Raw genomic sequence first — 13,285 nt, 5'->3', positions numbered from 1 at the left:
TTAAAGGGGGGAATGATACATATTTATGAAGGAAAAAAATGAAATACAAATATGAATAGAAACATAGAGATACAACGAAAATGGAACTTCAATTCATCAATTACAAAGTACTGAAAATTGTTTACATGCAGAATGGAAATAAACTAGCTTAGACTATGGTAGCTTATATTTGAGAAGAAATGTGGCGGCTACATGCCTTCTCAATTGTGCTACAACGAGGCTTGAAGTCTTATTTATTATTGAGAAACAACGAAATACCATAAAAATCCAAAAACATAACCCTAGAAGATGAAGAGCCAAAAGTCTATGGGCCTTGTTGGAGTAAATTGGTACATCAACTTCCTGGGGTAGTAACTTTGGCATACGATATTTTTTTGATGTGTAAGATACCTCGTTAGAAATTTTTATCTAAGGAATAAAAATTTTGAATGCAAGCCCATATTGTTGATTATTGATTTTCACATTTTTGAAGAAAACGTTGTTTAGGGCCTCAAAATGGCTTTAGAATTTCAAGGCCCAAAAACTGCCAAAAACAGTAAATTGTGCTACAATTAAGGAAAATGAAAGAAACAATGGTTGGGATCCAAGTGGAATAGGTGGTAGGCCACCAATATACACTTGGATTAGTCCTCCCCCCATAGGAAGCAATGGTATCCATTGCATTGAGTGCCTCCATGAGATGGGTAAACTTATGTTGAACTTGGTCCCTGGTGAGCCACTTGCCTTGGTGCAAGAGTTGGTCAACTTTGACATCTTGATACAATAGGATCTTTTATTTTCAAGTGTTCTTGATTTGCGTGTCCATTATCCGATAAGTTGTGGCCTGTTCCATGTAGTCTGGGTTTAACTCTGTTGTTGTGAGTTGTTCTACAATGTCTAATGTGTCCTATAATGGTGGAAAGTAGGCCGAAGGCGGTCCACATTGAACAATGGGTGCAAGCCACAGAACGGGGGAATTCTAAGCTAAAAATAATTGTCTTCCACAACCTTAGTGATGGTGTAAGGCCCATATCAGAGTGGCCTGATCTTTCTATGGGCTTCGTTAAGGAGCTCTTTCTACAAATGCAACCAAACTTTGTCACCCACCTAAAACTTGTCATGTGTTTCCCAATGTTAATCATGTTGCCACTTGAACCTGGCATTGGACTTCTCCAAGATTTTATGAACCTACTGACGGATGTGTTGGATGCATTCAATAAACTTGGTTGCTTTATCATGCTCAAATTTTATGTTTGTGTAGTTGCATGAGGCATAGAGACATCAATCAACATAATTTTGAAATCCTAGACCCACTTGAAAAGGGCTCTAACCAGTCGAGCTATGGAGAGATCTATTATAACTATGCTGCACTTAGGGAGGGCTCTCATCGCAAGTTGATGGATGCTTGTAGTTGTACATGTGGAGTATGTGCACTATCATCCTATTGACAACCTCTGTTTGGCCATCAGTCTAGGGATGGAATGCAGTCCACTTGGTGAGTTTGGTGTCCAATAGTGTCCAAAGGATTGACCAAAATGTGCTCAAAAACCTGCTATACCGATTTGATATAATGGTTTTCGGTATCCCAAAATATACCACATTTGTTCAAATAAGAGTTTGGAAGTGTTGTCTATTGTGATACTCTTCTTGCAGGACGCCAATATACTCATCTTAGAAAATATGTCCACGACCATAAATACACAGTCATTACCATGCTTGCTAAGGGAGGTCAGACATATAGTGTATGGATATGGATTCCCAAGGTTGGCTAGGAGTAGGCATAGGAGTGTACAGGCCTTGCTTCTTTATGGTTGACTTGGCGATGGCATAGGCAATGCAGAATATGATATATTTTCCAACCAATGTCATAGTTTTGGCTAATAAAAGTACTTCTGTAATACAACCACAATTTTATCCACACCAAAATGTCCTGTGATATGAATGTAGTGTGCCTCCAAGATTATATTTTCACACTCGCTTAAAGGAACATAAAGGTGGCCCAGATAGCATAATAATGTGTCCTAGATGTGGAAATCAGGAACTTTCTTGTCATCCACTATCATCTAGTATGTGGTGGTGAACTCTGGATCATTTTTGTACAGTTGCAGCCATCGAGAGATCGTGTTTCCATAAGAGTTGAGAACAATAGTCAATGCGACAACTGGGGCTGACTGAGGCAATATGTAACATGATTGGTGTTGCCCTTTTTGTATTTAATGTTCAATGGAATCATTGCAGATATGTAGACCACTTATGATGGCAATTGTTTTGCAACTTCCCTTGTGTTTGTATAAACTGAAGAGGTCAGTGATCAGTGTAGAAGATTGTGTCCTTCCCTAGAACGTAATGATAGATAGAATACATTTCTTTATTATAGGTGGGGTACTTCCAAATTGTATCGTAAAGTGTCTCACTATGATAGCCCACTAGATGGCCATGTTGGGTGAACACTACACCAATAACATAGACAAAGGCATCTGTCTCAATTTCAAATGGGTGGTGTAGGTCTAGAAATGTGAGTACAGGTGCAGAGTAGAGGTAGTACTTTAACTCAATGAACACCTTTTGTTGGGACTCGTTAGGAAAATTTTTCTTTCACTCCAGCCTTGGTAATATGACTCAAAGGCCAAGTGATATGGGAGAATCCCAACAACAACCTCCAATAAAAATTTGGGAGGCCAAAAAAGTTGCGAAGCTCCATTAGAGTGGTCGGGGCTGGATACTCCCAAATGACTTGGATCTTAGCCAGATCCACATGCACGCCTTGCTCATATATGATGTAACCTAAATATTGGACCTGACTCATGCCAAAGGTGCATTTCTCCAATTTGGCACAAAGTTTGTGTTGCCGCGGGGTTTGAAGGACCTGTTGAATGTGTCACAAGTGATCTTCCCAACTCTTGGTGAGAATGAGGATGTTTTCCAGATAAATAACCACAAACGAGTTGGTGAAGGATCACAAGATGTCATCCATCACCTCATAAAAGTAGCAGGGGTGTTTGTCAACCTGAAGGGCATCACTAACCACTCAAAAAGGCCTTCCTTGGATTTGTAGGTGGTCTTCCATACATCCGTGGGCTCTATTGGAACCTGGTGATAGCCAAACATTAGATCGATCTTGCTGAAATACTTAGCCCCCTTGAGCTAGTCCAGAAGGTCATAAATCCATGGGATTTGATACCTGTCCATGATATTGATTTTGTTTAGTGTCTGATAATTAATTAAAAGCCCCCATGTCCCATCCTTCTTCTATACAAGTACAATCGGCCTCCCATAAGGTGAGGAACTTGGTCGGATGTGCCCGAGGAACTTGGTCAGATGTGCCCTTCTTACAACAACTCTTGGATCTACTACTTGATCTCTTCATTTTCCATAAAGGAGTAGTAGGTTGGGTAGGGGTTCTTCGAGAGTCAGGTCAATCGAATGCTTCACTTGACAGTGAAAGGGTACCCTTGTGGGTGAAGAGAAGATATCCTTGTATTATTCCACTACCTTATCCATCTGATTTTGTTGTGTGGAGGAACCCTTCCTGGGGGCCATGGATGTGGCCATGATCTTCCCCTTAATTTGAGATTGAATAAGAAAGAAAGAAAGAATTCTTGGTCTAGGAGATGATCTTACGACATTGCTTAGTAGAGATCAAAGATATGATGGTAGGTGGCGCTACCTCCGTATCCTGTATAACTTATTTCCCAAAGTAATAATAGCAGTGCGATTCCTAGACTCATACACATCATGACACTTCCTCAAGTATGGTTGGCCTAATAATACATCACAAATGTCAAGAGGAGCAACGTCACACAGTATCTCATTCATGAAGGGCCTAATCTTGTAGGGAAGGTAACACTGCTAACTGACATGGATATCTCATCCTTGGTGAACCCACCCGATGGTGTACAACTGTGGGTGTAGTGTGGTTGGTAGGCCCAATTGCCTCATGACCTATGCTAAAATTTGGTTCTGTTAGCTCCTGCCATTGAAAATGAACTACAACAATGAACCCTTCAACCATAGCTGAGCGGAAGAGATGCTCCTCCTCCTCTAGATCTTTGGGCTCGATCTTCTAGATATTGGTTGTTGAAATGGTGGCATTGGGCTCTACATCAATAATATACTTCCCTTTTTCATTCCACTTGTTAGGTTTTGACTCAAAATCAGAACAAGAAGCTGAATTTGAAGCCTTCAATTATGCCACGAGTGACTGCTTGGCATGACACGTGTGTTTTGGGTGGGGATTTTATGGAGCTCACACCACTTTTATGTGTCCTTCTTTGTCTTCATGATATTTTTCTTTTCTTGTAGCTTTAGTTGGTTATCTTGGGAAATCTCGCCTTATCTTTGTCCCTTTTTTTGTGATTTGGGGGCACTCTTTCCATGCTTCTAATTCGCAGATCCAAAGTCATGCTTCTTTTGTTTAATTTTTTTTTCAATCTTGGCAGCATATTGGTATGCTACACCAAGCGAGGAGATGTCCAGGAACTCCATTTCTTCTTGAATGTATTTGTGTAGATAGTCATGGTACTTGAGCATTAGATGTCGCTTAGAGTCTTTGATACCCAACTTTGTGCATAGAGTATGAAAAATATTTGTGAGCTCATGCACATCTTGGTGCCTTTGTTGTCGTAGTATGATCCACTGTATGTACTTGTCCTCATAACTCCTGATGGGGTAATATTTTTCCTTGACAACATATTTTCTCACAGTAAGTTTCCCACCATTCCTTGACATGGAGAGCAACCTTAAACAATACAAAAGTAATATTCTCCCTATCGAAGAAAATATGGATCGGAAAGTAGCCTTCCAATAGATTCAACCATTTATCTACAACATTTGAATTTATTTTACCTTTGAATATAGGGATATCAAATTCTACTTGTACCTTGAAGGGGGAAACACCTTCTAAGTGAATTCTAGATGAATATGTGTCGCCCGTGGGCATTCGCCAAAGGATCTAGGCAAAGTTGTCCATCATTACATTCCTTTGTCGCTCAAGGGATTCATTGAGAAATATTTTGAAAGGATTTCCTGCTCCCTCGTCTTTATTTTTTTCCACTATGGGAGGTCATTGGGGTCGGTGAGGCTGGTCTTGCAAAGGTTCAACTCATTCGAGCACAGAAAAATAGAGCAAGTGAAGACCACTCTGATACCACTGATATAGATTTGTGAAGGAACGAAATGAAATATAGATATGAACAAAAACACAAAGATACAGTGAAAACACAACTTGAATTCATCAATAACAAAGTACTGAAAATTGTTTACATACAGAAATGAAATAAACTAGCTCAGGCGATGGTAGCTTATCTTTGAGAAGAGATGTGGCAGATACATGTCTTATGAAATATGTTACAATGAGGCTCGAACTCCTATTTATTATTGATAAACAATGGAAAACCCTAAACATCCAAAAACCTAACCCTAGGAGATGAAGCATCAAAAGTCCGTGGGTCTTGTTGGGATAAATTGGTACACCAACTTCGCTAGGTTGTAACTTTGGCATAGGATCTTCGTTTGACATGTACGATACCTCATTATAAATATCTAATCGAGGACTACAACTTTTGACTTCAAGACTAGGTTAATTGCTATGGGTTTTCCCATTAAAAAAAAAGAAGTCGTTTAGAGCTTCAAAATGGCTCGAAAATTTCAAGACCCAAAAAATTGCCAAAAATAGTAAATTGTGCTATAATTAAGGAGACTTAAAGAAATAATGGTGGGGGTCCAAGTGGAATAGGTAAGTGGCCACCAATATCCACCTAGATCAGTCCTCACCCCTTAGGAAGTAATGGTCCCCATTGCATTAAGTTCCTCCATGAGATGGGGAAATTTCTATTGAACTTGGTCCCTGGTGAGCCACATGTGTTGGTGCATGAGTTCGCTAGCTTTAACAACCTGATACAGTTGGATCTTCTATTGGCGAGTGTTCTTGATCTGCGTGTTCATGTTCTGATCAGTTGTGGAATGTTCCATGCAGTATGGGTTTAGCTCTGTTAGTGTGAGTTGTTCTGTAATGTCTGATGTGTCCAGTAATGTTACAGGGAAAAGTGTCTATGCAGAACTGCTAATCCCACTAAGGCGTGTAGCTACCTTAGAAACAAACAAAGTAAAACTACTTTCGTTTTCCTTTATGAAAGATAGATGAGAGAAGAATAAAGGAGACCAACCTCTGTCTTGCGATTGGTTCCTTGTTCGATTCCTCTCTCTTCTGACAGTCCTTTGCTACTTTCTTAAATGTATACCCAGCTTTGCAGACTACCTATAGAATCAAAGTAGCATAACACTATACGAGAACATGGACCTATTATCATAAACAATCTAGGATCAGATGTAAATTGACCATACAAATGCACAAAACATAAATTACACAAGAGTATGGAGGAAAACTTGAATAGATTTATTGATAATCAAGAAAGAGCGAAGAGACTTACAACCAGTTGTTCTGACCCAACATCATCCTCTCAGCAAGTAAGCCCTTCTTCACCTCATGCAAAGCTTAGATCACCCAACACTACGATGTTGCCTCAAGAAACCAACAACAATTCCTTACAAGATGCAAAATTCTAGCCTCTCGATCTCTCGGATGAGGGATCCATATATAGATGTCTGTAAGGGAGATGAGTCAGCTTTTGATTTGATTAGTGTCTTCCCTCTGATAGTTCTTGCTTCCACTTGGAGATTGATGATCTCTTACTCATCCTTGGTCGAATTCAGAGAGGCAAGTGTCACAGGAGAAGTTTCTGGAAGATTCCATGCTTCTCCACCTCGCGCATTGACACTTCCATTTGTCTCTTGTCGCCCATCACACCCCATAGAAGGGATTTTTGAAATGCAACGCACCCACTGTGTGTTCTTAGGTGAGATGCAATGCACTTTGCCTATGGAGCAGGTGAAATGATCCAGTTTTGACCAGTTCTGAGTAGTTTTGCATGGAGAACTTCTGGGAGAAGCTGTAATCAGTTGACCTTGTTCTTTTAGGGGTTGGAACAACACTTTTAGGGACTTAGGAGCCCTTGGTTTATGGAGATTTTATGCTTGGGCTTGTAGTGCCCAAAAATGTCTATAACAGTTTCCCCTTAAAGCATGGGGTCGTTAATCTTTTTTGATGTCGGGTGAAATGCTTTATCATGAGGATCCGAAGTTCTTTCAAGCTGGAAGGAGACCTGTAATAAGATACAATACAATACATTATCTTCATAATATTTTCATGATCTAGCTGAGGCAGGCATTCCCATGCTTAGCTTTATAAATTCATTTTCATGTACATAGGACAGACAATCGTTTGAGTGTAGACTGATGATTCTGGTAGAGCCATCATCCCTTTGATTGGATGATTATCTGTGCATCAACGATGTACATTTGATGTCTTTATTTTCCTGAATATATACCGCAGCCCGGATGGATGAAACTAGATCCGAGGTCTTCAATCTCGTTCGATTTTCACTCAAAGTACAAGTCGATCCATGTGAGAGATGTTCTGGAGTCGAACATGGAAAGACATCGCCTGATTACCAGCCAATGGTGTAAGATGTTAACAGGCGCGAGAGGAATCACCGATAATGATAATGATCCTCAAGGTACTGCAGTACAATTCACGTGGTGTGAATAAAGGACTTGGCATCGAACACCACGCAAAATCTTTCGGTCGAAGGTCATTGATGTAAACCTGTTGCCGAAAGTGAGAAACTTGCCATTGAGGCATGCAAGCTTCAAAGTACTGAAAGGGGTGTTCCTAGATCTACTTCTTGGATAATAAGCTGATGTCGACAAGAAGCGATCCGTCGTAGGAGGGCCTTAATGAATCCCACATCAATGACATGGAACGGAGAAAATTATTTTAATGGAGGTGAAAATGATTTGGTGATATAAGGTTCAGGGTGGCGGTCATGAAAGAATGGAGCGCAAATGTATTGCAGCGGGTGAGACACAGGTGAATTCTCTGAGTGACTTCTCTTGAACATATCGGAGACATTGACATGATGGATTGGTAGCATTAACCCCAAATGTGGATGGTGTGATGTGACCATGGTGATGTGACCGGTGAACGAAACAACCCAACCCGACTTGGATGCGGAGTGAAAGTGTCATGTTCAAGAGCGACTTGCTACCAACAAAGTTTCTTCAAGTTTTCTTCCCAATTTTTCCCCAGTCATTGCTGACGAGTACCTCTTTATTTTTGTCAAGCTTGAGGAGGATAACATATGCTTGTTCTATAATTTTCCCTTCGGGCAAACCCATCGCTATGTTTTAACGAGCCTAGCGATAGTGAAACTCGTTCTTGTCTGCTATGAACAAGTTTGTCGCTATTAAGTTTTAACGAGTTTAACGACAAAGATAACTCGGTCCTTTTCAATTTTAGAGAGTCTGAAAAGGGACGTAAAGGAAACTCCAAAAATCCTTTTTCGTCATCTAATCCCTTAAGTCCGAAAAAGTATAAAACAATACAGAAGGGATGAATCTTCGATACTTTTAACGAGCCGAACAAAACAAGCGCTCGATCTTTTTGTGTAATAATCCCTCAGGTCCAATGTTGGGTCCCTATAATACTAGTGATTACCCCATTACTATTGTATTTATACCCCTTATTTATATTGTTGTGCCCCTATTGCCCCCATGTTGTTATTTTTGTACCCCATAGAATCCCTCTATTGTTATTTTTGTGGCTTTATACTATTATTGTTAGGTTGGCTGGATTATATTGTGACTCCTTAGACTCCTATATATAGAAAGGAGGTTTTTTCATTTGAATCATCCAAGAATTGTTCATTTATGTAATGTAAAGGAGGTTTCCCCCTCGAAGAGGCTGAATTCTAAGGCGTTGATCTATCTTTTCTATCTTTTCTTGAGCTGGTTTCATAACATTTGGTATCAGAGCTTTGGATTCTAGGGTTTCGCTGCTCCAAACAGGTCATCGTGGAATTTTATCTATAACTTTTGTCTGTGACGTTTCAGAAGTCGCAAAAAAAACCCATTTGAGAAGAAATCGCGCTGAACCTTGGGTCCGAATTTCAGAGCTTTTCACGCGATATTTGCGGAGATATGATCAGAGGAATTTGGTCTTTTTGCAGACTCCTGAATTACATTCAAAACAGGTGACCTGGGGAAAATCGTCATAACTTTCTCTCTGGGGATCGGATTGAAATTTCGTAAGAAGTTACAAAAAGAGGATAGACTGTAGTTTCTTGTATGTATGTTTCAGATCCAAAGGTTGAAACAGTGACTCGTGGCACGTCGTACAAGTTTGCTCTACTGAACTAGTCTAGAAGCAAGTCACTGTGGGAGATTTCACATAACTCTTCGTTGGAGAATCCAATTTGGGTCAGACTTGTGGCATTGGAAAGAGGACGCAGAAGGCTACTACAAATCACAATTTCAAAACTGAATGATCTAAAATTACAGAGATACATCAGATTCAATATCAGGCTTCTATAAAGTGAAAAAAGGTGTGTAGTTTTTTTTTAAATTTTTGCGTAAGCTTGGTTTAACGGAATTCAAAGGGCATAGTAAAGCATTATTATCGGTAACTGATGCCCCGAGGAAAGAAAATGCAAAAACCTAGTAAGGAACCTGAAAGCTCTAGCATGACTCATGAAGAAGAGGAAGAAATGCTACATGATATATCAAAATTACAAGAACAAGTGCAACAAATGTCACGCTCACAAAAGCTAACAGAAGCTAAGATAAATGGCGTGGAATCTAAAATAAATGGTGTGGAATCTAAGATAAATGGCGTGGCATCTAAGGTAAAGGGCATGGAAGCTAAGATGGATGTTTCGAAGACAGATTTGAAGAGAGACATGGCATATTTGAAGACAGATTTGAAGACAAACATGGCAGATTTGAAGACAAATTTGACAAATTTTCTACAAGAAATACTTACTAATGGTGAAAAGGTTGTAAAGGAAACTCATGATGTGAACAAAAGAAATGTTAATCATGATTCCATAGACTCTAATGTTGGATCGAAGACCCACCATATTCCAAAAATCGATATGAGGAAGTTTGATGGCAAGGATCCCGCCACATGGATATTACAGATGGAGCAATTCTTCGATCTCAATAATGTGCAAAACACACAAAAGGTACGTATGGCAACTGTATATTTGGAACCAAATCAGTTTGTATGGTATCAATGGCTTTGCTCTCGTAAAAAATTTATCACTTGGGCAATTTTTACGGAAGAATTGATAGCACATTATGAAGATACAAAAAGCAACACTTTTTTTAGCCAATTGATAAGTCTCAAACAAAAGGGTTCAATAATGGAGCACATTGAGGAGTTCCAAAAATTGAACATAAGGGTAAAAGATATTCCAGAGGAGCATAGGATTGATGTGTTCATAGGGTCTTTAAAGGATAATATCCAACATGATGTTCGCCTTTGGGAACCTGATTCATTAGAGAAGGCATTCAGGTTAGCAAGAAAAATGGAAAGCAAAATTATGGCAACCAGGAAGCATACCACTCACAACTATAAAGACGGAAGTGTTGTTGCCCCTAGTCTTCCACAACCTATAAGGTTGACACCACAACAATTGGAAGAAAAAAGAGCAAAAGGGCTTTGTTACAGTTGTGATAGCAAATACACTAAAGGTCATAAGTGTGCTGAGAAGAAATTATTCTACATAGATTGTGAAGAGGAAGAAGAAAAGGAGCAAGAAAGGTCAAAAGAAGAAGATATACTCCAGGAACAAAGCCTAGATGAAGAACAAATAAATCCGACCATATCTTGTAATGCATTGGCGGGAATTACCACTCCTCAAACCATCAAGATAGAAGGACAAATCAAGAAGAAAAAGGTAATAGTGTTGATTGATTCAGGAAGCACCCACAATTTTATTCATTGTAGGGTAGCAAAAGAATTGAATTGCTTCCTATATCCAGCACCAGAGTGTCAAGTGATGATTGCAAATGGAGGAACAATAAATTGCTCTGGAAAGTGCCATAATATCAAGCTATCCATGGGAGAATATGTATTGACTAGCCCAATGCTTTCCATTCCAATGGGAGGTGCTGATGTTGTACTAGGAGTCCAATGGCTACAATCCTTGGGTACAATAGCTTTTAATTTTCAAGAACTTTTCATCAAATTTTCTATGGAAGGAAAGGAAGTTGAATTAAGGGGTATTGCAGGGAAACCAGGAAAGATAATCAGCTCTAATGGTATGACAAAGCTTCTAAAAAAGGAGCAAAGAGGTGTAATTGCACAATTATGTTCGCTAGATGTTTCCACATTGGAATCATCTATTTCTCCAGATCTCCAAAAAGTCCTGGACAATCATTCCAAGGTATTTGAGACTCCCAAAGGTCTCCCACCTATGCGTGATCATGATCATGCTATTCATCTGATTCCAGGAAGTGTTCCTCCAAACATCAGGCCGTACAGATATCCCTATGTCCAAAAAAGTGAAATTGAACGTATGGTTGCAGAAATGCTAGAGGCTGGTATAATTCAACCAAGTCAAAGTTCTTTCTCTGCTCCAGTAGTATTGGTGCACAAGAAGGATGGATCATGGCGCATGTGTCCAGATTATAGGGAGCTCAACAAGCTCACTATTAAAGATAAGTTCCCCATTCCTGTCATTGATGAATTACTGGATGAATTGCATGGATCAATTTACTTCACCAAGTTGGATCTTCGTTCGGGATATCATCAAATCAGAATGAAGATTGAAGACATTCCGAAAACGGCATTTAGAACTCATGAGGGTCATTATGAATTTTTGGTCATGCCTTTTGGCCTTACCAATGCACCTTCAACATTTCAAGGTTTGATGAATTCAATTTTCAAACCATTCCTTAGAAAATTTGTGTTAGTATTTTTTGATGATATACTAATCTACAGCAAGTCTTGGAAGGATCATGTTGAACATGTTGACAGGGTGCTACAACTATTGGAGGAGAAACAATTATATGCAAAAAGATCCAAATGTTTCTTTGGAGTCCAGGAGGTGGAATATTTGGGTCATATTGTATCTCATGAAGGAGTTAAGGTAGACCCTAGCAAAATTAAAGCCATTAAGGAATGGAAAATCCCCACATCCATAAAGCATCTGCGAGGATTTCTTGGGTTGACAGGGTATTATCGCAAGTTTGTTAAGAATTATGGGAGAATAGCAGCACCTCTAACAACATTATTGAAGAAAGATGCATTTTCATGGACTCCGGAAGCAACAAAGGCCTTTGAACATCTTAAAGAGGCAATGTGCCAAGCACCGGTCTTAGCTACACCGGACTTCACAAAAACCTTTATTGTGGAATGTGATGCTTCAGGAAATGGAATTGGTGTTGTTCTAATGCAAGATGAAAGACCCATTGCTTTTGAAAGTCGTCCAATCAAGGGAAAGTTTTTAAGCAAAGCTATTTATGAGAAGGAAATGTTGGCAATACTCCATGCACTTAAGAAATGGCGACCCTACCTAATGGGAAGACACTTCAAGGTAAAAACGGATCATGATAGCCTTAAATACTTTTTAGAACAAAGATTATCCTCTGAAGAGCAACAAAAGTGGGTCACAAAGATGTTGGGTTATGACTTTGAAATCATCTACAAAAAAGGGAAGCAAAATGTGGTGGCAGATGCACTCTCAAGAAAGGATGAGGATGTGGAAGCATTGTTGTGCGCCATTTCTATTATCCAACCAGATTGGATAAACGAAGCAAGGGAGGAATGGAAGAATGACGAAGAAGTGTGGGCACTTATTCGAAAGCTACAACAAGATTCCAGTACGTCTGATACATTTAGCTGGCAAAATGATTCGTTATGGTACAAAGATCGCTTATACCTCTGTAAGAATTCCCAGCTAAAACAAAAGATTCTTATGGAATTGCACACTTCTCCCTTAGGAGGGCACTCAGGATTTTTAAAAACTTACCACAGGGTTAAGAAGGAATTTTTTGGGATGGCCTTAAATCAGATATTCAAAAGTTTGTGGCGGAATGTTTGGTTTGCCAACAAAATAAAGTTGAAACAATTAAGACACCGGGTCTATTACAACCTTTATCCATTCCAAGCCAACGTTGGGAGGAGGTTTCAATGGATTTTATCACAGGTTTACCCAAGTCTGAGGGAAAGAGTGTCATCATGGTGGTAGTTGACAGACTTACCAAGTATGCACACTTTTGTGCATTATCACATCCATTTAAAGCCAGTACAGTTTCTACTGCATTTATGGAAACAATTCAAAAGCTACATGGAAACCCAAAGATTATTGTAAGTGACAGAGATCCCATTTTCACTGGAAATTTTTGGACAGAATTATTTTCTTGTCTTGGTACTCAGTTAGCTCATAGCTCATCTTATCATCCT

The sequence above is a fragment of the Pinus tabuliformis genome, chromosome 6, assembly GCF_031772625.1.
Source record: "Pinus tabuliformis cultivar Carrire ecotype Pingquan chromosome 6, CPIR1, whole genome shotgun sequence".
NCBI lineage: Eukaryota > Viridiplantae > Streptophyta > Pinopsida > Pinales > Pinaceae > Pinus > Pinus tabuliformis.
This window is presented reverse-complemented; position numbering follows the sequence as displayed.